At 43.2% G+C, this 24,902-nt stretch overlaps 1 protein-coding gene across 2 annotated transcripts in view; it reads left to right on the top strand.

Moving 5' to 3' along the window:
* TTLL5 (tubulin tyrosine ligase like 5) overlaps positions 1–24,902 on the top strand; it is a 246,195-nt gene that overhangs the window by 126,881 nt on the left and 94,412 nt on the right. The gene's annotated exons all lie outside the window — the stretch shown is intronic.

Here is a 24,902-nt window from a genome sequence, read left to right as displayed (position 1 = left end):
GTTCATTTGGGAAATGGGAAGGAAATTTCCTTTATGTTGTTGAGAGAAGTGGCAGAGGCTAAAATCCAGATAGATTCTGGTCATAAAGCAACTTCTTAATTAAAAAAGAAACCACTCTATTGAATTCTAGTCTCAAGCCATATTTTTAAGTCCCCCTATATAAAAAAAAAAATGTAAGAAATGGCTTCCCAGTATCCCTTGCTTTAGTGGCTTATTAAGTACAGGCCGAATTGCACCTCTCCATGAGTCGTATGAGCTGCAGAGGAATGTGACTAATACAGTGAAGTATTCTGATCCGCCGAGATGATGTTCCCTCCAAATAAAGAAGCTCTGCCACAGGTGTCCCGCTGCGTCTCCACCTCCTTGGCAGCGCTTCCAGCCTTTGCCGGCCAGCCTGCCCTGTCCTGCTGCCTTGCCCCGAGGCTGGGGAAGGTGACCAGAAACTTGGGCACGGAGGACATACCCAATGGTCGTTAAAGTATATTGGTGTTACAATTATTCCCCCGGGAACTAATTTGGGAAACAAAGGCTCTGCCCAGGAAACAGCATGAACATGAACACACTACATCATGCTCTGGTGCAGTGTATTTAATACTAGCAGTCACTGTGGCCAAGAGTGACACGAATCATCTCTATTGAAAATTACAGACAGTTGAAGGCCAAGAGGCAGGACTTTTCAAAACAGGACATCCGTCCACACAGTTCTCTTCACAAGAGAAGCCTGTCATTTGGTGATTTACAAGCTATAGTAAACACATTCCTAAAACCTAAGTCATAAAAAAGAAATCCTGTTTATGCCATAGAGCTTTATTTTCCGTATAAAATATTTCCAAATACTCCATTTTCTTTTTATATTCAGAGACTTGTTTCTATGGAAAACATTCTCACTGCAATCTTAGACATATCTATATGACAAGGCTGCAGCCGTTTTCCGTACTTTAAATGAAATGTCAAACTACACGTTTTGGAGAAGTAGGGTTTTAGCATCTGTTATAGATGGAATGAGGGGATTTTTTACAATAAAAAAAGAGAGCCTTTTCTCGCTGCAGCACCTGTTAGTGCCGAGACACAGAGAGATGGAGGGACTACTCAGGCTCAGAGCCAGGAGTGGGCATCCAGCACTGGGCGTGGCTGTCTCCCGGCCAGGCTGTGCTCATGAGCGGTGGTAGAATGGCACGTTGGATGACCAACTGAAGAGCCACTGGCCCCAGAAAGCAGCCCCCGCAAGCAGCCCCCGCAGAGTCCCCTGGTCTCTTCCATTTTGGGTTAGCTGTACTTACGATAGCCCTCTCCTCTCCTGTTCTTCAAGCTTAACGGCCCATCTTTAGCCCCCATTCCAGTTCAGGGGAGCCCTGGGCAATCTTCCCTTGCTCCCAGGGCACCCCCGATAGCCAGGACAGCCTGGAGGCTCAGCTTGGGAGTTGTAGCTCCAGCTGGGTTGCCCGGAGGTCCCTGCCTTAAAGCAGCCCTAAGAGAACTCTCAGAGATCCTTCCAGATCTGGCCATGCGTGATGCGGGCTACAGCAGGCATTGTGCGCTGTGCTGTGCCCCAATTGCTATTTTTACTTGGTAAGTCACTGTTTTGTGGATATTTACTTAGTCTTGTGTTGTTCCTCCCTTAGTAGGAAGTTTAGTCACTCTGAAGTGACTAAGTTTAATGAATATGGGATTAGTAGCTTAGAGATGGGAGTTTTATTGCTGGTTTTGACACTAAGTGGCCCTAAACTATTTGTTTACTGTTTTTGTTAGGTAGGCATACTTACATATAAACTGGTCTGTTCTGAGAGCTTTTAGATTGCCCTTAAGCACTTTGATCTCCCTGGAAGTGGGTGCTAAGAAAATAAGAGGCACTCTTACTTGTTGTTCTGCATTAGCAACAGTGGATTCTAGTGCTGATCAACTCCGATAATTCACTAAACTGGGGGCTGTCCTGCAAATAGTAACAAGATGTAAAGAGAATCCATTGCTGGCCGTATTTTTCATTAGGATTCAACAACTTGGTAGCCACAGGAATGAAAACTGGTGACTCACGAGAACTCTGCAAATAGTGTTATTTTTCATTTCCCCGTGGTGTTGCTATTGTTCTCAATTTTATGGATCACACAAGTTTTCACCAGACAACCTTGTTCTTCCCCCGCTTTTTGAAACCATCCCAAATGTAGCCTCGGGGCTGTTGTCTCCCATTGGGTCAATGTGAGCTCAGCCCAGCTCCTCAAATCCCCCAGTTCCTTTGGTCTGTCTGGAGTCCTTCTTCAAGCTTTGTTGTGGGAGAGGAAGGCAAAGAGCCCACGACTTGCCCAGACAGTCTGAGGCCTGGCCATGGAGCTTGCAGTTCCCTAGACACTCTGGAGTTGGACTTGGCCAGCCAGTCCTCTGTTGTTACTTTTCAGAGGTAATAAGCGAGATTAATTGCAGGCCATTCTCCAGAAGAGAGACTAGTCAGGGCCAACACAGTCACATGTTTAGAAGCCTGAGGTGTGCCTCCCAGCAAGGCCAATTCAGAATTATACAATAGGGCCTCCAGGATGCAGGTACCGAGTGTTCATGACAGCTTTTTTTCTTAAAGGGATCATATTTGGTTGGGTTCTACGTGCTGATACCTGGTTATTTAATAAGATTTTATTTAGCCAATGAGATGGGTAGGATTTTTTCAAGCTGCCTTGTAATGATCCATTTTCTGGGCATATGGAGAGCTGTTAGGAGCCGAGAATTGACCGCAGCAGCATCTTCTCCTCTGGCCAGCCTTGCGTGGACTCGCCCGCATCAGGGAAGAGCCCCTTCTGGGTGAGGAGCACTCTGCGGTTCACAGTGCCTCTTTCTTTGTGAGACCTAGAGGGTTACTGTAAAGTCTTGGCTGCTGGTTGGAATGATTTGGGAAGGACAGGGCCTCAGACGGCTTGGCAGGAACCTGAGGTCCTGTTTTTTTCCAGTCCAGCCCTTCCTTGTAGATTGGGCTGTCAGGGAATCCCACGAATGTCTGGCTTCTGCCCCTTTGTATGTTTTTCCAGCATTTGTCATTGAATTATTTTTATCCACCTCTGGCTTTTTCGCACACGCAACCTGAGGATTTGTCTGTTCCTCGATATTGAAGGTGGGGGAGGTTGAAGGCTCATCCGTGAGTTTGTTCCTCCTTGTTGAGGCAGGGCGAGGCACTGTGGGCCCGGGCTGCTCGGCTGGCTGACCGCCCCCGCCCTCCGCCGCTCTGTAGGACAGCTGTACCTCAGAACTTTAAATTCTGTGCGGGCCAGTGAAGCGCCAGCTCTGCCCTCCTCTCCTCAGTAATAATGAAGAGTTTGGTACCCTGCTTTATGTAATTTTTAGGAAGAAGTTTTTCAGAGATTCTGATTCTAGTTTCACATGCTGAACTTCCCATCTTTTCATTCTCAATCAATTCTCAGAAATACTGAGTTTGTTATTTTCTTTAAAAAATACGTTTTCTTCATTTTCTATGTGTCAGGCATTAGACCCCGGGGAATAGTGATAAATAAAACACAGTAGTCCCTGGTCTCACAGGTTCCTGGCTAAGATGTATCTTCCATGTTTCCCACAGAATGCTAGGTGCTGGGTAGGGTCTAAAAGATAAGACATAGTATTTGATCCCTGGTGGGGAGAAGGAATCATATACACGTGGAACAATTAGCAGTGTTAAGAGACATATATCAAAGATTTAAACTGTGTGGTGCAGACAGTTAGAAGAAAGAGTATCACAAAGGGTATATAAGAATTCAATCCTGTCACATGCTGTAACATGGATGGGCCTCAAGGACAGTATGTTAAGTGAAATAGGCCAGTGTCAAAGGACAAAAACTGTATGATTCCACTTACGTGAAGGATCTAAAGTACTCAGAATCATAGCAACAGAAAGTCGGTGGTCGCCAAGCACTTGGGGAAGAGAGCAGAAAGAATTAGTGTTCAGTGGCTATAGAGTTTGAGTTTTGAAACGAAAAAGTTCTAGAGATCTGTTGCACATCAGTGTGAATATACGTAACACTACTCAGCAGTACATTTTTTTAATGTACAGTTAAGAATAATAAGAATAAAATGGTTAAGATGATAAGTTTAAAGTTATACTTTTTTTTTTTTTTCCACAATAAATAAAGGAGAGGAGGGAGGACTATGTTGGGTTTTAAGAGAGTCCCAGAATTCAGCAAAAATTATTCAGTGACCAAAATGGTAAGGTTTTTTTTTCCATCCTCTGCCTCTTGTTTAAGGGAATTATTCATAACCTAGTCTTTAAATGCCTCTATTTATTTCAAAGAGCGTTCAGTTTATAGGAAAGGGGGCCCCCTGCCCCCCGAGAGGAAGACAGCATGGCATGGGGAAAGGAAAGGGGCCTCAGGGCTGGCTGACCCGGGGCTGCCTTACTGCGTATGTGACCTTGGGCGAGTTACGTAGCTTCTCTGAGCCATAGTTTCCCCATCTGCTTAAAACACGGATTATGTTACCTACCTCATTAAGTAGCTATAAGATTTAATTGAGTTGTGTATGTGAAAGTAGACAGTATAGTGCCTGGTTTGGGTACAGGTTCCTGATAATAATTTTCTTCCCAGAAAACAAAAAAGGAACTTGAAATTGGTCTTGCCTGGGATACAGCATTGCTACACCATTTTAGCGTTCTAGCTGCGAGGAAATTGGCCACTGCTCCTGGGCTCCTGGAGCTGGACTGGAGAGATGTGGCCTTTGCATCTGTGGGAGGGAAGGCATCAGAGGGGGCCAGCAGGAGACTCTTCCTTGTTCTTTGACCCCTTTGTTGAAGGTGACTTCTTTCTACTCAACAGGCCCTTTCTCTGCGCTATCTTCTTCTGAATGTTGAAATTTCCATTGCAGCTTGATGTTCCAGCCAGTAAACACTCATATTTTCCATCTATCCTGGGGGTCGAGCTTTGGGAGCGCTTTTCTCTGGAGGAGTTTGGAGCTTACAATTTTGTACTTTATCCTGTTATATAAACAACACTCTCTAGCCAAAGAGCACAATCGCAAAAAGAAACCACTTTGGGGGGCGGGGGTGGGGGTGGTTAAAAAAAAAAGAAAGAAAGAAAGAAACTCATGTTCAGAGTTCTGTAGAAATAATATTTCACTCCTTATTCTTTCTTTTTTTCCCATAGAATAAAGTTTCCCTGACCTCCCTCCCTCCTGAGTGCTAGCTCTAACTATTCCTTCCCCTTGCATAGAAAGTTTGTCTGGCACATGAGTGATAAAGGCCTGTTCTTCTACCTGAAATTTCTCTGCTTCTTTTCCCACTCAGCTAGACACATAACCTCTCTAAGGTTATGCTCTGTGTCAGTTCAAGCTCTGTGACAGACTCTACAGCCCCTCATTCCCCAAAAGAGCTGAATGCCATGGGTGCTTGTGCCAAGGCCCAAATCACTGGGCTTCTGCCTATTGAAGGAATGTTGGTAAACTTGGGAAATGTGTCAGAGATAGCTGGCTGGACATCATACCAGGACATAGGCAGAAAAGGTTTGGGAATGTTTGGGTCTAGGATCAGGAGTAAAGAAGTGGATCTTTTCTTATTTGCAGGCCAAAATAAAATGCAGCTTGCTTTGTGGTATACCAGTGTAGCATTTTCCAGTTCAGTTTGCCTCCTCCCCACCCTTCCCAAAGTATTAGGCAGTCCATCATACATTTCCTTAGGATTAACACACACACACTCTCATGCACGCACGCACGCACGCACACACACATTAGAGTCATTGTTAGAGGCAAGATCCTATCTTATTTAACTCTTCACTTTGTAATTTTATATGTATCTACAATAGATGACAATTTTGGTTTTAAAAGGCCTGAATGACAAAAATCCATGTACTGAGCTGAATAAGATACCTTTTCTAGAATTAGGAAGTTATATCAGAGTTAATTCATAACTCAGTTTAATTCTCACGTGGTTTTTCTGTTTTCTATATTTCAAAGTTAACTCTCTTTACCAGCTTTTAAAGAGTTTGGAAAGAATCAGTGGTGAAGAAACACTGTATCTTTCTTTCTGACTCCCTTAGAGAAACACCGATGATTCATTTTTAAAGCTTACTTAATGTTGACTCAACAAATTTAGAAGGAAGACCAGCCGGCTTCCCTGAACCTTTGGTAAAAGATCCCATTCTATCCTTCTGCCCATCTTTCTGCTAGAAGACTCCAAGCGCAAGTAAGGATTCCATGCTAAAAAAAAACCCCAACAAAATAAAACAAAACAAACAAACGAAAAAAACCCCAGGACTTCAAAGGATAAAAGGAAAAGAACTTTAAGTATCTGTGTTTTAATAAAACAACAGTAGACTTGTAGCATCTGAAAAGGAATAAAGATCGGTTTCGGTGTAGTGTCTTGATCACTCTTCGTTTTCTTTCCAGAAAAGAGAGAACCATAAAATTAAACCTGTTTAGGATATGGCATCTCTGCACCACCTAGTTTAGTACCTCCTTTAGAGCCCCTCGTGGGCAGTGTCATGCACTGTCACAGCAGGGAAAGCGGTTAGACACACCTGATCCCAGTGCTGAGGCTTACATCACTTTTATTGTGACGTATTCCTTTGTTAAAATCTTGATTACAAGCCATTAATGCCCCTCAAGATAACCAAGAGAAGCTCAACTTAAAAGGCCATTTAAGTGTCGAGCCAAGTGTTCTTTGGGTGATGCGGTACGGCTGGATGTGGGAGGCGGGCAGATACGAGAACGAGAATGCAGAGAGCGGAAATGTTGTGGCATGTGGTGGGCCCAGGTGTTTGTAATAAGTGAGAATAGAGCTCTTGCCCTAATTGGACCATTCTTATGCTTCAGGGGCAGTAAAGAGATGTTTTGGCTTTCAGGAATTATCAGGCTAACACTTGTATTAATTTGGCTTCAAAGCCAATAATCAATACCACATTTGGCCTTGTTCTTAAAAATGAGTTTTACTATCTTTCTGTGATGAAAATAAAATATGGGTGCATCTCACTAATGTGATTATAATCTAGAAAGATTTCAATGAGAAAAGCAGGTTTTCTGGCACAGCAGGTAAGGAAACCATAAAGGGGTTCATAAGTGGGATGCACTTAAAGGCTGGTGGAACTCTAATTAACTTCTTCTGCAACTAGGTTGCACCGAGGAAAATTGAGTAATGAAAGACTCCACCTATATTATTAGCTCTCTCAAATATCTTGCTAGCTGCTTGAACCCAACACTGACATTCGAAATAAAAGCCCCCGAAAGAAGAGTTTTGTAAACTTTTCCACCAAATATTTAGTATATTGAAATTTTGAACAAGAATAAAGGTGAAACTGGTAATAAGTAATGTTCCTGCTGGGAAATGGCTTCATATGGTAGTTGCTAGAAAGATGTTATCCCCAGAAAGTTCATGTGCATTTACAGAATATCCCGTAAATGCAAGGCACTGGGCTGCGCTCTGAAGGAGGTGGTACATGAGGTCTCTGTCTTCAAGGAGGAAAGTTAAGAGTCATTGAACTTATTAATGCAAGTATTATGAGGCAGTATCTTAATTGTTGAATAAGAGGATTCTGCTGTACGTGGTACAAGTTCAGAGGGGAAATTGATCACTCTGAAAGGAGATGGTGGCAAAAACGTCATGGAAAAGAAAGGGCTCTGAGCTGAATCTGGAAGGATAGGTGCGACTTGCGGAGGCAAAGAGCCTAATACAGACCAACTAAGAGATAATTGCACATTTCCTTAGTGCTTGGCATTGTGCACTCATCTATGAGAGAATCAGAGGAATGGGATGCACACTCTCACTAAGAGTTGATAGTTCAGCAGGGTAGTCTAAAGAATACTGCCCTGTGTTGTTTATTTTTTACATGTGAAATACAAAGTGAGTTATTAAAAGGGGACATGTGGATTCAGAGGAGTTCACAGTGTAGAAAGGATACTGAAAATGGATGGAAAGATTCTTCAGAGGAAGGGTTTACGGTAGGGTTTATTCAGGCCTAGATTATGTATAGGCTACAGACAGATGAAGGAAAAGAAAGGTAATGTACAAAGTGTTTAGGGCATTTCCAGGGAACAGTGAATGAGAATCAGCCTGGTTGAAGCAGAGCATTTCCATTAGAAATAGTGTATCAGTCAAAACACTTAAGTTGCAAGTGGTAAGAACTGAAATCAACCTGGCTCTGTGAACTTTTTAGTTCATATTAACCAGAAGGTCTAGTGTCTTCTTAAACAGGCACTCCAAATAAAGAATGATATATTAATATCAATAAAGAATGAATATTAAATAAAAGAATAAATGAATAGACATCCTGTTACTCACCTGCATCTCTGCATGTCCAAACCCTTCTCTCCTACAAGGCTCAGCTCAGCTCAACCTTTCTGCAACCTTCCCTGATCTCCCAAGCAAATGCCAGCAGGATTTTTCTTTTATTTCTCACCCACTGGGCTTGTGTTCCTTAAAGATATAATCCCAAGGAAGCTCTGGCCGCATGTACAATTTTAATTCCTAGAGAGTGGATCTTCTTGGGTCTTCCTGCCCCAGTGAACTGAATGCTAAGGGAGAAAGCCCTGTTTCTTCTCCATTGAGTTCGGAGCTCACATACTCCCTTTCGAAGTCATCAGGTGCTTATCGCTTCTCTGCTGGACCTTGTTCCGTGTTTTTTTTCTAGTTATCCAAAATCAGAAGTGCCCTACAAGCAAGAAGCCCTCCACAATTTGGGAAATGGAAGGAGATATAGAGGCAGGGCATGGAAAAAGAGGACAAGCATAGACTCTTTCTATGACCATCAGTCTCCTCACCCCACCTTACCCATTGGGAGTCTTAAGAGTCACACCTAGAAGATACTTCTGAGTTAAAGGGCATCCATCCCCTTTGAGAGTCCAGTGTAAGATAGTTATCTTTTTACTCTAGCCTTTTCAGCTGGGTTGACTAGTAAATTGTGTTTGCGGAATGTGTTTCTGTTTTGTTCAGCGTTTTGGTATTCTTGGTAGTAGTTCCTCCCTCCTCAGTGTCCTGCATTTGATAGACTTACTGGTGTCCCCTACCTTAGTGGTTAGTATGGGGAATATATAATGTCAAGTCACCATCTCCCTGCTCCAAGCTCTAACATGACCTATTTACCTCTGCTGTGATTCTTACTACTTCTCCTTCTAGTCTGTTGGTTTGGCCAAAAAGTTCATTTGGTTTTTTCCAAAAAATAAAAGACACATTTTCATTTTCACCAATAACTATCGATTTGGAGATTTTGAGTATGTTGGCTATCTCCTACATGGTATAATGTTGATTGTTCTCAGTTAATGTCTCAATTTAATCACTACTGTACCCGACCGTGGAGCATCGTCCAGGAAGAAATCTCCAGCACGAAACTTGGCAAACCACTTTGACACATGCAGTCAGTCACAGTATCTTCTCCATACGCTCACTGCACAAAGCATTTTTTTGCATTTCAGCTGCGTTTTTACCTATCTTGAAATAATAGAGCATACTATGCTGAACGTGCTACATATTTTCTTCCATCTTCAGTATTAAAATGGCTACACAAAAATTTACCAACTTTGATAAGTTTTTTTTTAAAATGCACATTGATCCCTGGCTGGTGTGTCTCAGTGGATTGAGCACCAGCCTGCAAACTGAAAGGTGGCCAGTTTGATTCCCTGCCAGGGCACATACCTGGGTTTGCAGGCCAGGTGCCCAGTTGGGGATGTGTGAGAGGCAACCAGTTGATGTTTCTCCTGCACATCAATGTTTCTCTCCCTCTCTTTCTCCCTCCCTTCTCCTCTCTCTGAAAATAATAAGTAAATAAAATCTTTTTTAAAAAATCCATGCTGGTATGACAGCTGTCACAATACAGTCTAACAAAATTGTTTCAAATGAAGTTGAAGTTAACTAAGTGCTACTAGAGCCATCGTACAGAAAAAACCAAATGAACTTATTGGCCAACCCAGTATTATGGTTGTTTATGTATTTGTCTTACCTCCTGTATTAGATCGTAAGCTTTTTGAGGGCAAACCCTGAGTCTTACACATCTTTATAGCCTTACAGTTGACTGTACAAAGTGCTTAAGAAATGTTTGGTGATTGAGTCACTAGTTCACTGCTGTCCAATATGGTAACCACAATCCACATGTGAATATTTAAATTAAATAAAATGAAAAAGTTTCAGTCATACTATCCACATTTCCATTGCTTAGAAGCCACATGTGGCTCATGGCTACCATATTGGGCAGCTCAGAACTAGATGGCTGACCCAGAAGATGGGACCAAGACCCAAACTTGGTCAGTGGATTTAAAAAAATACAAAGAAATGAGTTCCTAAGAAAGGCATAATCTTGATCATCCTCCCAGGCTCTTCTGTAGATGTCAAGCCTCTTTTGTTTGGAACTAAAGATTTACCACAGATGCTGTTCTTGAACTAATTTGTGGTGCTGGGAGGGGCGTATTCTAATGCCTTGGGAATCTCAAAAGCCCAGAGCTTCTGTATTACTAGTGTCTAACCAATCAGAGCCAGGCTGACTGAAAGGAAGGGGCTTTATACACAGATCCCAGCATTATTTTACTTTCTTAGATATGCCCATGGCTATTATTGGGTAGAGGTCTTGCTTCCCTACACTAACCCAGCCCCCAGCTCCCCGCCCCCCCACCTGCTTGGCTGGCAGTTCTGACTTGGCACATGGAGTGCTATCGCCCTGGGGAACAGAGCCAAACACGCGGAAGTGGTTACAAGTGGTTACGTGTACTAGCTCCCAGGGAAGCTGTGGCTAGCAGGGGGAGTGGGTGGGGTCCTGCCTGATGGCTTTTCAAAGAAGCCAGATCTTTGAAGTTTTGTTTTAGCAGCTGCCAGGTATGCTGTTTCAGCACTTTGCAGACTCTCTCACTGTGTTCCCATATCACATTTTTTTCTTTGCTATATGTGCATACTATACACAATGGGGCTTGGATTTTGGGAGGGCAAACATAATATTATGGAGTAAGTTGCTAAACACACCCTCATTTTCTTTTTACTGTGACTCTGCCATGAAATAGCCACTTTAATGCTCCCTGTTCTCTTTTCAGCTCTGACCCTTTCTGATCTCTTGCCGAAGGAAAGGCAAGCAGAGTCCACTTCTGTTCTGGGAAAGTAGTAAGTTTTGAAACACTGGCGCTCTTACATTTTTCTGATGGATGGAGCATCACTCAGAGAATAGACCATCTCTCTTTTTCAAAAGAACCGATGACCCATCTCCCCACAAGCATGCAACCCCAACATGTCTGGTCTGGGAGTAACTTTCTTGAATGTAGACCTTGTTCACCATTGGATCCTCAGCATTTAGCGCAACGCCAGCAAATAAGTATTTGTTAAATAAATGCACTTGTAAGTGCTCTGCTGTGGGGTGGGGTCCGGGTAGGTAGACTGCCCCTCTGCACCCCATTCTGAGCTTTCCCTGTTTCCTTGCTTAGTAATCTCTTCCCTCCCATCCGGGCGACAGTCACCTCAGACCTTTTCCAGCTGCTCCCAGATTTGCTTTCTCTGAACTCTGCTCGTTCGGAGTACAGTGTGCACTCCCTTGTGTAATTAGCTTTTATGTCTTTGTTCTGTCTCTCTTGAGGTGTAAGTCTGTTAAGGGCTATGTTTTATTCCTACACAAAGAGCCCTGGACCGGGAAGGCCTCAGTGCCAGTCCCCAGTCCTCCTGGCACTTCCTGATGTGGGGTAGATCCTTTGACAAAACTCCAGCCCAATTTGCCATGTGGAAAATGATGATGCCTGGATTGTCATGGGAGTTGAATGAGATCATCTACGTAAACCTGCTTTTGTAAACTATGAAGTGCTACGCACAATTAGGTCTTTTCAGTATTAATAATACTTACCATTATAAAATAGTGATGTTTGTTTATGCTGATGGTGATACACAGACTGATCTCTCCCAGAGTTGAGGTAAATCGCGAGTTCAGTCCCACATTACTCAGCTTGGCACGGGTTTAAAGCACTAAATGGTCCGTTCCAGGCACCCCCTGTCATCACCTCTTTCAGTCTTCAGGTTCTTCCTTTCAGACCTGTGGGGTCATTCTTTTCCTTACTAGCCCCCCCCCTTCCTCTCCCCTCAGGCCCAGGCTAAGCTCTCTCTTTTAACCCCCTCAGTTCTTGAAGAAGCAAGGAAGTTGTAGCTCATTTCCCAGTTGAGGTTGGAATTGCTCTTTGGGTGGACCCTGCCCCTTGCAACCGCCCATCCACAGCGCCGGCCGGCCCCATTCTCCCTCGGCCCAGCCCCTCAGCGAGAGCGCCGCTCCAGGTCCCTTCCTGTTTTCCGCTCCTTGGCCTTACCTCTCTACCAGGCCAGCCCTTGGGTCTCTTCCTTCCGTGTCATCTCCTCCTGCCTGTGCTTTGTCTGAGCTCAGACCTTTCATTCAGTAAGGCTGCGCCCCCTTTCACTGATTGATGTGGGGAGGTCTGCACAGCCCCGCCACTCAGTCCCCATTTGTCCCCTTAAGGCATCTCCCTCTCAGAGAAGAGCAGGTAAACAAGGACTACCATTTTTTGTATAGTCATAGGGTTTGAGAAGATCCGAATTCTTTTAAAATATCAAGATCTCAAGATTTAAATGATCTAGTGGTTCAGAGCATGTGTGTTAGAAGCAGATCAATTTGGACCCCTTCTTTTTTCCAACCACTTACTAGCTGTGTCGCCCCGGGTAAGTTCTCTGAACCTATTCTTCTTATCTCTGAATGAGGATACAGTGCCTGCCACAGAGCAAGCCCTCAGTACGTGGAAGTTGCTGTAAATATGTCCACATTACCTTACCCATATCCTGTTTTACAGGTGTTAAAAACTGAGACCCAGAGAAGTCAGATGTGTTGTGCAAATTCTCATGCCTACCTGGTGATAAAGTCAGGACTGTAACCCAGGGCCTCTAATTCCCTGCCCAGGGAATTTTTCAGTGGATTCTTAACTCCTCACAGGTCTCTCTGTTCTAGCTTCCCTTCTTTGGATGGAGCATAGAAGTAGGGGAGTGCTCGTCGATTCATGCATCTATTCTTCCAGAAGACTTTGCATGACTGTGATGTTGCCAGGCTCTGGGTGGACGAAGACCAGAACTGTGAACTCACTGTCTTAATGGTTGGTCCAGTGGGTAAAAAGCAGTCATTGGGAAGAATAGTCACAGTAGAACAGAAAACATGCCAATAAAAGGCATCTTGGAACCTCAAGGAATAAGCTTTCAGAGGAAGAAGACCAGAATAGACTTTGCAGAGGATGGATTGTTATTTAACTCGGTGAAAATGGCAGCAACTTGCGTGAAGGCCGGGAGGCATGGAGGACCATGCCTGAAGGGCAGTGCTGAGGGAGCGCGGCGCGCGGAGGGGGTGTTGCGGGGCGCTGAACGTTACAGCGCCTCAGAGGCCGTGCGGAGGGGATTGTATCCCATCGCCTGCCCTTCTAATTAACGTTAACTGAAGAAGTCAGGAAAGTTTTTTGGTTTTGTGTGTTTGTTTTGAACAGTTCTGGGTGTTTGAGATGCCTACTGTTCCACTGCCTTTCCCTCCCCCATTCATACCTGGCACATTCTTTTTGTCATTCTGGATCCAGCTCCACTCCAAACCTTCCATTCTGCACCTTTTGCTGCATCCCACCCATAGGTGGCCATCTCGTCTCTAGCCGTAGCATTTACATTGTCATAATGAGATTTTCATGTCTTTGTGCTACCATCTCCCTCGAAGTCAAGACTTCATACTCCTGTCCCTTACAGCAGTTTCTGACACATAACATCCACTAATTTAATGTTTGCCAGATGAATTTAAATACCTAGGTTCATAACCACAGACATGACTTTGTCCTGGGCAGCTCTTTAGCTAATGCCTGTCTTTGGCACCACAACAGTTTAAATGGCGCAGGTCAAGAGGCGCTACTCGACGTGCTTGCCATCTGCAGGGTGAGAGCCTTGGCTTCTCCCAGAAAGGAGCCTAACACGCTGAGCTGGTCCGATGCCTTCTGTGGCAGCAGTTGTCGCCCTTTTGGTGTATGCAGCAGAATTCCATGTACTAGAACTTTGCTCAGGATGTTCTAAGGAAGTAAAAGACTCAATACCCAACCCAGTGAAATCCCCTGGGTGGGCCTGGTGGAGTCAATATCAAAGTAGAGCAGCGATTTTCAATCTTTTTCACCTCATGGCACACATTAACTACTAAAATTCTGCAGCACACCAAATGTATATATTTCTTTGTCAATCTAATAAATTAGGTATGATTTTAATTGATTTACAAAAAATAATAGCAATTACCTAGTCTTATTGCTCCAAAGTAACTTTTTTAAAAGTCGGGTGCCTGAACTTGTGTATAAGGATTTCTGGTACCAGGGATTAACCAATCAGAAGCAACCTTATTATGTGATATGATCAGTGAGATGCAACCCTTGTTATGTGACCTATATCTTTATGGTTCAAGACAGGGCAATCACACCGGACGGTTATTGTTGTGTTGGTTGTTGTCATTTTTTTAAATGTGATAGTCCAAGGGAAAGGAGATTGGTGCCTCTGACTAAGTAGTTTTAAGAATTCTTGGGGCACACTGGTTGAAAATCACTAAAAGTAGAGCAGCACCTCACCGTGTCCATTAAATTGCTGTGTTTATACCGCTGAGCCATTCTCCAGGACCCCACGGCTGAGTAGTTATTTATTTACTGCCTTGACTCTACTGTACTCACGAGGAAAAGTCCCTTCATATTCTAATACACACCGTCTGTATTTGGCACCAATTCAGTGTTACATTTTACATCTTACATATTGCAAATACCTGCTGCTCCATGCCCCAAGATTCAACCATCGCAGCATTCATCTCAGACAGACGTAGCTGTAACACTGTGTTAAAATATGTAAATACAGTTTGCATACTGATCAGAGCTTCCACATTGGTGAAGTTTTCTCGGGCTTCAGTGAAAAGATGCATTGTAACCAGCAGCAGACCGACAGTGTGATGTACTATGTGCTATGGTAAGATAGCAGGCCATTCTGATATGATAATGCCTGAAGGCTAATGTTTCTTTTCCTTTTCAAACTTGTTATCTAAGTAATTGTGTGAGTTATCTATTGCTGCATAACAAAGTATCTCAAAGTTTAGCAGCTTAAAACAGTAAGCATTGTCTCAGTTTCTGTGGCTTAACTGGGCCCTGGCTCAGGCTCTTTCCTGAGGTTGCAGTTGAGATGTCAGCCAAGAGGGCTGCAGGCACTTGAAGGCATATCGGGGGCGGGAAGGTCCGCTTCCGTGATGGCTCACGCTCACATGGATGATGAGTTCATGCTGACCGTTGGCAGGAGGCCTCCGCTCCTCGCCCCGTGGCCCTCTCTGTGGGGCTGCCTGTGTGTCCTCACGACACAGCAGCTGGCTTTCCCAAGAATGAATGACTCAGGAGGAAGACAGAAGCCACAGCATCTTTTCTGACCTAGCCTCAGAAGTTATACACCATCATTAAATTTTTTAATTGTGGTAAAATACACATAAAATTTACCATTTTAATCGTTTTTAAGTATACAGTTCAGTAGCATTGAGTGTATCTCCTGCTGTACAGCCGTCACCACCGTCCCCTTCCGGAGCTCTTTCCATCTTGTGAAGCTGACACTCTGTATCCATTAAAAAAGAGCTCTCCATTTTGCGTCTCCCAGCGGGCAGCCGCTTCTCGACTTTCTCTCTCTGAATCCGATTCCTCTAAGTACCTACTATGCGCGGCATCTACAGTATTTGTCCCTTTGTGACTGGTGCATTTTTTTTTTAGCATATCTTTAGTACTCACCCATGTTGTAACTGTGTCAGAATTTTCCTTTTTAAGGCTGAATAAAATTCCATTGCATGTATACCACATTGTATTTACCCGCTCATCTGTCAATGGGCACTGTGGCTGTTTCTCCCTTTTGGCTGTTGTAAATAATATGCTGTTAACATGGATGTACGAGTAGTTATTCATGTTCCTACTTTCAGTTTTTTTCGTTATATTGCCGAAGTGAAATTGCTGGATCATATGCAAATTCTCTTTTTCTTAAACTTAATTAATTCACTTTATTTTTCCTGTATAAATACCCAGTGTGGCAGCCGCAGCTGGAGCCTGGGTGCTCTGCACAGAAGCCCTGGCACTGGTCTGTACTCGGCGGTCAGTGGCTTCCTGAGGGAGGCGTGGAGAATACAGTCTCTTTCCAGAGGTTGGGGCCAGATAGCTATAGGTCTCGGATGTTGATCCCTTGTATGATTTGCAAGTATCTTCTCCCATTCTGTAGGCTGCTTTTTTACTCTGTTGATAGTGTCCTTTGATGAATAAAAGTTATTTTAAGTCTGTTTTATTGATTATGCTATTACAACGGTCCCATTTTTTTCCTTCCCTTCATCCCCCTCCGCCCTGCACCCCTGCCCTTCAGCCTCCCTCCGCCTTACTTCTTGTCCATGGGTCGTACATGTAAGTTTTCGGGCCTCTCCATTTCCTATGCTGTTCTTAACCTCGCCCTCTCTATTTTGTACCTACCAGTTATGCTTCTTATTCCTTGTACTTTCCCCCTCATTCTCCCCACCTCCCCTCCCTGCTGATAACCCCCCATGTAAAAGTTTTTAATTTTGATGAAGTGCAATTTTTTCTATATTTTCTTTTGCTGCCTGTGCCTTTAGTGTCATAGCCAAGAAATCATTGCCAAATCCAATGTTGTGAAGCTTTTCCCTATGTTTTCTTCTAAGAGTTTTATAGTTTCAGCCCTTACATTTAGGGCTTTCAAACACACGCACACACTATCATTTCTACAACATGCCAGCTCTATTCATTTTGGGAGGGGACCCTACAAGGACATGAGTACCAGGAGGTGGGGATCATTGGGGGCTGTATGGGAGTTTGGTTCCCACAATAATTCAGTCACATAGATTTAAGAGTTAACTAACTCTAAGGCGTATATTGAAAATAAAAATCCTATTGCTGCTTTTCTTCTCACTGCTACTCAACCTTAATTTCCACACTCCAGAGATAACTGCTTTCAACAATTTTTTTAAAGCTGTTTTTTTCCTGTTATTTACCTTCACATTTTTAAATCATATGTTTATTCTACCATATTGGGCTTTTCATATTATATACTATTGATTAACTTCCTATCAGAAGACTGGAGTTTAGTGTCCTTGGACTACCTCCCTCTTTCTGCCTGACTCCACCACGCCCACACACAACGCGCACGCGCGCTTCTCTTCCTCCTGTTCTCGCAGTAGACACATAGTAGAACTATTAGTTAGGTCACTGTCCTCTGTTTTCATTGTCAGGACTATGCCCCTGGAAGCTTTGGGGCCTCTGAGACGCATCATTTCTTCCCTCTGCTTTGTCCGTGTCTCTCTCATTCTGCCTGACTCTCTGGAGGTTGGTTCCCTTAATAATCTTCTATACTCTCTGCTTTCTTAATTCTGACTGGGTATATATTGTAAAGGTGAGAAATGTTCTGAGTTTCAAACTTCTTCCAGTTGAAGACAGTATATACAGGGCTGAATCAAAGCAGAAAATATATAATCATAATGATTATTACAATATAATAATACATATATATTTTGTGTTCCTATTTTCTGTAGACTAAAAGATTCATGTTTATACTTTATAAACAAGTAATACGCACATGTAGCAACATCATAAACTAATCTAACAGAAATATATGTACATAGTTTATGAGGAGATAAAGTCCCCTCCTCAGTGGTAGCCACAGTGAAAAGGTTGATTTGTATATTTTGCCATGTATTTTTCTGTGATTGTTTTTCTTCCTAATATCTCCATGTTTTTTGGGGGGGTTTTGGTTTGTTCATATACACTTAAATATTTTTAGCCAGTATGTAGTTTTCCCAAGTATGAATGTAGGTAATAAATTATTTTATCATTTTATTAATGAGCGCTAAGTTGTATCCAGTTTAGGCATCTGGCAGTGAATACCTTGTACATATTACCTCTGTGTACATGTGCAAGTATTTCTCTAGGATATAGTCCAAGAAGTGGAATTTTTGTATCAAATGATGTGTATACCTTGAATTTTTATAGATATGTGGTCAAATAGGCCTCTAAAAAAAGGCTATACCAATACACCCTTCAGTCTGGAGGGTGCCCTTGTCCCCACACCCTCGCCAGCATTGCATACCATTGATCTTTCTCTTTGTGCCTTTGGGCTGTCACTTGTCCCTTTCTTACAAACTTATCCCTATGTTTGCTGATGATGAAGTTAGGAGTCAGAGACATTACTTGGGGGGGTGCTTTGTTTCAGGGCAGGACTACAACTGAGACAGGGCTGAGAAGGAGGACAGTAAAGGGTTCTCTTGCTATCTATTAAGTCTCGAAAGAATCCCTATGAGTCAGCTTCTTTCCCCCACACTGCTTAGGTGTTTCTCTCTCCTGGTTTTGTTTCTGACTGGTTTTATCCAAGGAGCCTGACCCTTCCCCTCCCTAAGTAATGAATAACCAGAAAAGTCACAGAACCCAGCAGATAGAGTGAAGGAAGCTTAAGGAAAATATTAAAAAGGAAGAAAAGTGTTTGATGTACTTTTAATATAAAATGTGGAAAAAGTAGAAAAAGGGTGGGAGCTGGGGGCAGGAGGGAGGAGAGAGATTATTCACGGTAATGGGAACCAAATGTTGGCTGGGAAAGCTGCAACATTCTCACACTCTTCCTGTAAACCCAGCGGCTTTTCAAAGTGATAGGAATGGAGAGCCAACAGCACAGGACATGCCTTAACCCTTCCGTACCTGGACAGCTCCTTCCAGCCAGCTTTGAAGAAGCCCTGGTGCGTGGAGGATTTCTAGGTCTCTCCTGCCATTACGACAAGAAGCAGCAAGGTGGACACAAGTAGCAGAACGAAAGGGAACAACTGTTTGCTAAAACGCCTCACAGTGTGCCTAACTTTCTCTTTCTCTGTTTGGCTTTCATACTGGACAATGAGCAGCCTGCCTGACCGATAGCTTACCAGGTTTGAGTGATGTAATCTTCTCCCCTCACTGTCTAAAGCGGAACCTAGAAGGAGACGAGAACCCCCACGTGACAGGCGGGCAGTCTCTCTCCATCAGTAATACCCCACTGCAAGAAGGCCCTTGGCGGGGTCCGAAGTCCTCTTTGAGGAAGCGTGCGTGCTTCTCTGGAAGCTCCAGCCTTTGTTTCCCTGGGAAGTCCTCATCCGCCACTGTAGGCTGAGATGTAAAGGTGGCTAGGAGCCGAGGGGCACCCCCTGACCTATAACTTCTAGGTGGTCAAGGACAAGCACTGGCCTCTTGGTCTAGCCACACATCTATGGATGGAGAATGAAAAGGGGTGAAGGAATGAATGAAGTTCCTGGTTTGGCTGGCTCTTCATGCCCATCTAGATTTGAACTTCAGGCACCTTTAAAAGTCTATTTTGCATCAAAAAGAAAAGTCTTCTTTTTTTATGTCAAACATTTATCATTGCAGAGGGGCGCCCGCAGGGTAGGGCCGTGGCAGCAGCAGGGCGGGCGGCGCTGCAGAGCGATGAGAGCTCGGGCTGGGGCATCGGCTTGACCTGTCCTCGCCTCGGTCGTCTCATCTGTAACATTGGCCTCTACCTTCTGGGAACGGGCCAGGTTTAAGTGGGGTGGAGCAGGGAAACACGTGGCACGCTGCCCGGCACCTGCCCTCCTGTCTTCACCGTTACCCTCACGGTGCCTACGGTTAAAACGGAAACATCTCTTTTGTTTCAAATGATTTTAAAAGTCATCTTTGGGATGATTTCGTAATTTTATGTTTTACATTTAAGTCCATGGTCGATTTTGAGTTAATTTTTTTAAGAAGTAGGGGGTTAGCCCTGACTGGTATGGCTCAGTGGGTTGGGCTTCATCCCGCGAACAGAAGGTCGCTGGTTCAATTCCCAGTCAGGGCACGTGCCTGGGTTGTGGGCCAGGTCCCCTGTTGGGGGTGCGTGAGAAGCAACTGATCGATGTTTCTCTCCCTCCCTCCCTTCCTTCCTTCCTTCTCTTCTCTCAAAGAATAAATAAATAATTTTTTTTTTAAAAAGTATGAGGTTAGGTTGAGGGGTTTTTCTGTTTGTTTGTTTTGTGCCTATGGACAGTGCAGTTGCCACAGCCCTGTTTGCTAACAAACAAATGGCTTAAACAGGTTAGTGTTTCTCCACTGTATTGGTTTTTCCAGTTCTGTCAAATTTCAGTTGACCATATTCGCATGGGTCTTGGAAGAGTTTATTATTCCCAAAACAAAGGCCTATAGCAATCATAGTTGGTTAGAAAATCTTTAGCGAGGACTATTTTAATTTCTGATCTTCTTTTCTTCATTGAAACTTCGAAATCATACAGATTTAGGTTCTAAAGCAGCTCTTTCACTTAACTCTGTGTAAAATTAGACCTAAGTTATGTAACCTAAGCCTCAGTTCTCTCATCTGTAAAATAGAATAGTAATAATCTCTGGATGCGCTGCTGTGAAGGCGGCCTCATGGAAGGCATGTGAAGTAATCATGCATTTAGAAAGCCCCCACACTAATGGTAGCGGTGGTGATGAGACTTGGTTTCTCTGTGCTTGGCTATCCTAAGCCACACTCACTCATGCCTTTTGCTTTCCCCAAACCTTAGCTCTTTTTAGCCTTTTTATTGTATTAATAGTTTCATTCTGAGTGCATTAGTAATTCCAATTATAGCTGCTGTGCTGTGCTTTGCTTAGATGGCCATTTTGACCAGTAAAATATTTATTTCAGGATGAATGAGAAATCCATGTCTTAGCAGCTTTAATTATAGCATCTTTCCACCCTCTACCCTCCCCCGCACCATTTGGCCACATTGGATTTCGTATTGTTACCTGCTCTTTTATATGCTATTCCTTCTACCCGGAGTATCCTTTCAGTTGTCAAATTGTTGCCCATCTTTTGAGACCACCTCCACTTTGAAACCTCTTCTTTGATTCCTCGGTAGGAAGCTATTCCCTCCTTCTTGCTTTCAAAAGCTAGTGGCCCGTTCCCAGCGCAGTGGCATATGGGGTTTGGGGAGTAGCAGGTGTTTTTTCCTTTAAAAAATACACATTTTCAAATTCATAAATGAAGTAGGTCCATGTATCTTGGCTGTATTAAATGGTAAGACCTGAATAATATAATCAATGTACTAAAATAAGCCTAAAATGAAACATACCAACTACCATGGTTGCAAAATGGGTCTGTGGGTGCCTTTTTTTCCCTCCTTTACTCTTTTGCACTACTAATACATTTTCTTAACGTGTCTCACAATTTGTTGTTAATTCAGAAATATTTCTCCCTCATTTTTTAAAAAAGATTTTATTCGTTTAATTTTAGAGAGAGGAAGGAAGAAAGAAAGAGAGGAAGAGAAACATCAGTGTGTGTGGTTGTATTTCACATGCCCCCTACTGGGGACCTGGCCCGCAACCCAGGCATATGCCCTGACTGGGAATCGAACCAGCGACCTTTTGGTTCTCAGGCCAGCGCTCAATCCACTGAACCACACCAGCCAGGGCTCTCCCTCATTTCGAAGTGATAATATTCTATTTTCTCAATTGTTAAAGAGAGAAACAAAAGGAAGCGGGGCGGGGGGGTAGGGAATAACATTTATTGTATCTCCAGTTCATGCTAGATCCTGTGCTTTGTATGATTTATCCTATTTATTTCCTAAAACATAGCTGTGACATGGGTCTTGCTGTCCTCAAGTGCAGATGATGAAATAGCCTTAGGTGTGTCAACATTTGGGTCCAGGTCTTTCTGATGGGGAAGTTCATGCTCTTTTCACTAGTTTAACTTCTTTACATATAGGGAGAGGAAAGTCAGTACCAGCCTTTTCACAGTGGTATCCCAGGCTGGTCTAGGCCTGTTTATTAATGATGATAATGTGCAAAGGGAAGGTGGAAATATTTCTGAAAATAAACTCATTGATGGGATAAAAGAAACAATCTTTCTCTGAACAGAATTTTGTAGCTGGAGCAATACAGTTCAGCATTATAAATATCTCTGCCATAGTTTATGAATCTGTACAGTTTTTCATTTTCACCAGACCTTAATACCGTGCTTCATGTGTGGGCAGAAAACATCAAGAGGCTGAAGAAGCTAACTATAAGTATATGGCTTGTATTTACAACTCAGATTAAATTTCTACTTGCTTTATGTGCTGACTCTTCTGGATATAACTTAATTTCTTTCACAGATTTGAACCAGCAGGTCAGGCAGATTTAGATGGTGGGTAATTCCATACAAGGGAACTCTCGTAACCCTAGGAGATGGAAATTGGGGAATTTTGGTCCTCTTGGCTTTTTTTTTTATAGTGGCCTGATCATACAGCTGCTTGTCAACATGTCTTATGAATGTGCTTTGTTGTTTCATATATGGTTTAACAAACATACTGTTCAACAGCTATGGTATTTTAGAAGGGATGCATCGCTTCCCAGTCTTTTGGCTAAGATTAAGAGTAGAAGAGAACCATGACTCATGAAATGGATGTAAAGAAGAAGAAGAGATAATGAAAGATGTCCCTTTTAGTCTCCTGGCCATTTATGGACTCTGCATGTGGGGAGTCAGGTCATAGCCAGACTCAGAGATGAATCACACATTTCTTCATCAGCAAGTGTAATGTCTGGATTTAGAGCTCTTAGAGGTAAAGAATTTTTGTTGATTCAATTCCTAAAATACAAATTGTATATTTCTATCTTACAAATTCATACCAAAGCCAGTTAGCTTCTCTATACCAACAGGACACAGTTTACCATGTAAGACTATGGATTGCCTATTGCTGTGTGAGAAATCCAAGTTATGTCCCATGGAACCTCAAAAATAAGATCACAGATAAGAAATTATAGTAGCTACAAGTAACACGTAGTGTTCACAGTGTACCAGGCCCTAAGTGCATTAGGTATTTTTGTCTCATCCAATAGCCAGCTTTGACTGCGTGCCCCCAGCTGCTCTCCAAGCTGTACACGTCTTAGCTGACTCAGTGCTCACAGCCAGTCTGTGCGGTAAGTGCCATTACCATCCCCATTTTACAGGTGAAGAAACTAAGCACAGAGAAATGAGATAGCTTGCCCACGATGACACAGTGGTGAACGAATGGCAGTCAGGATTTAAACCCAAACCTGTGGTCACAGAGTCCACGCTCTTAACCACTCTGCCAGTGATTCTCAGTGGTGTGTGCCCAAATCACCTGAAGGGCTTGTTAAAATGCAGGTTGCTGGGCCCAGCCCCAGAGTTTCTGGTTCCCATAGGTGTTGGGTGAGGCTTGATTATTTTTATTTTTAGCAAGTACCCAGGTGACACTATGCTGTTGGTCCAGGGACCACACTTTGAAAATGACTGTCTTCTCCTTGGGCTGATAATTCAGTGTAAGCAGCCAAGGACCAGGATAATGGTCTCATCCTGTCAGACAGAGGCAGGTGCCTGTGTTTCGCGACAGCTGTGACTTTGGACTAAGCCCCTCTAGTAAATCTTGGGGACAGCGAATTTTAGTAGTCTTGTCTCGACATAACAGAAGCATGTGCCATTGTTGCCATGCTGTGGACATGGTGATTAAGAGGCCAATGCCTGTACAGTGAAGGTTTGTTTCCATAGATTGTACATGGAATGTGAGAGAGAGAGAGAGAGAGAGAGAGAGAGAGAGAGAGAGAGAGAGAGAGAGAGGCTTGACCATTAGTGCATTGCGTGTTATTTCCCTTTCTTTCATCCAATGGCTTTTCTAAAAATATTTTTTTCTTGTCATTTCCCCAGTGTTTTCCTATTTTATATTAAGAAAAATCTTTATAAAGAAAAGAAAAATGACAAGTGGAGAAGATTTTAAAACGAAACAAAACAAAGAAAGGTGGAGTTTTTGGAGTTGTCTCCCATTTCCCTTGGCCAATTAAAGAAAGGGGGCAGAGACGGGTTACTGGAGCCAAAAAAACCGTAGACTTTGACTGTTCCAAGGTGCCTGCTGTTTTGCTTCCTGGGGAAAAGAGGACAAACTAGAGGAGCCTAACTGATGCGATGAGGCAGAAGTTCTAAGTCTGTGATGCTTCACACGTTGTTCATGTGCACTAGGTTTGAACCCAGCTGCAATTCGATGTAAAAGCAGTTGGAAACTAGCAGGTCAGCTGCCCTAGACAATCTGCACATTAGCTTTCACTTTCAAAACTTTTCCTAGCTTCTCACGCAGGGCATGAAAGCTAGGTAACGGCGGTCCAGTTTTACAAGGGCCAGCTGTGCTTGTGTGTACCTGCATCGCTGTCACAGAGGCATCAGTCAGGCTGTGAGAAAAACCCTGCTGAGCTGGACTCAGTCCTCACTGTTGAATGAACTGGTGTCAGGGAGTTCTCTCTTGGCTTTCTTAAAGGTCACTCTTCGCTCACTTCTTTTTTAGTTCGTATTTTTCAGGCTTCATGTGGTATGCTGGTTATGCCAAAGTAAAGAGCTAGATCAAAGACATTTTTTGTTAACAGGCTAAGGATCACTCCGTCTTTTCAGATCCAGATTGCTAATAGGTAAAGGACCAAGGAGTCTCCATCTACATAACTGGCTGGCTCCCAGAATCCTAAGTTGCCTTCTAGAACAGTGCTTTGAACTTTTACCTTTTGAGAGTTTTGGTTTTATATCTAGCTTTATGTCCCATAAAGCTTGCCCCTAGAGTTTTTGCCAGATGTACTGAGAAATCCAATTTTGTCCTATTTTCGCCTCCTGGGAATCATTCCCTCAATCATGGCGTGGCACAAGTATGGAGACAGCCGAAGTCTGGTTCACATTCTGTGTCCATTGTCACATCCAACTGGCTGGGATCTCACTGTACTTTTAAAGGACAGGTGTATCTGATCTTAGCTTTTCGACCTGATACCTCAGGGTATTCTTCCCAAGTTTATGTTATTGTCACACAGTATTTAATAAAATCAAAGTAGTTAGCCAAAGTAGGCCCCATGGACTTTTTCCAATGATCACTACTGCTGCCTTTTCCTTTCTGTACCTCTACTTATTAACTGAATAATCAGAAAGCTATCCTCTCAATTGCTTGTAATTATATATTTCAAAGTATATATCTTATTTGGATTCTACTCATGTTCTTAAT

The sequence above is a fragment of the Pteronotus mesoamericanus genome, unplaced genomic scaffold (genome assembly GCF_021234165.1).
Source record: "Pteronotus mesoamericanus isolate MK-2021 breed Mesoamerican mustached bat unplaced genomic scaffold, CSHL_Meso_final contig_182, whole genome shotgun sequence".
Lineage (NCBI taxonomy): Eukaryota > Metazoa > Chordata > Mammalia > Chiroptera > Mormoopidae > Pteronotus > Pteronotus mesoamericanus.
Note: the sequence above shows the minus strand (reverse complement) of the source record. Positions and strands in the feature narration are given on the sequence as shown.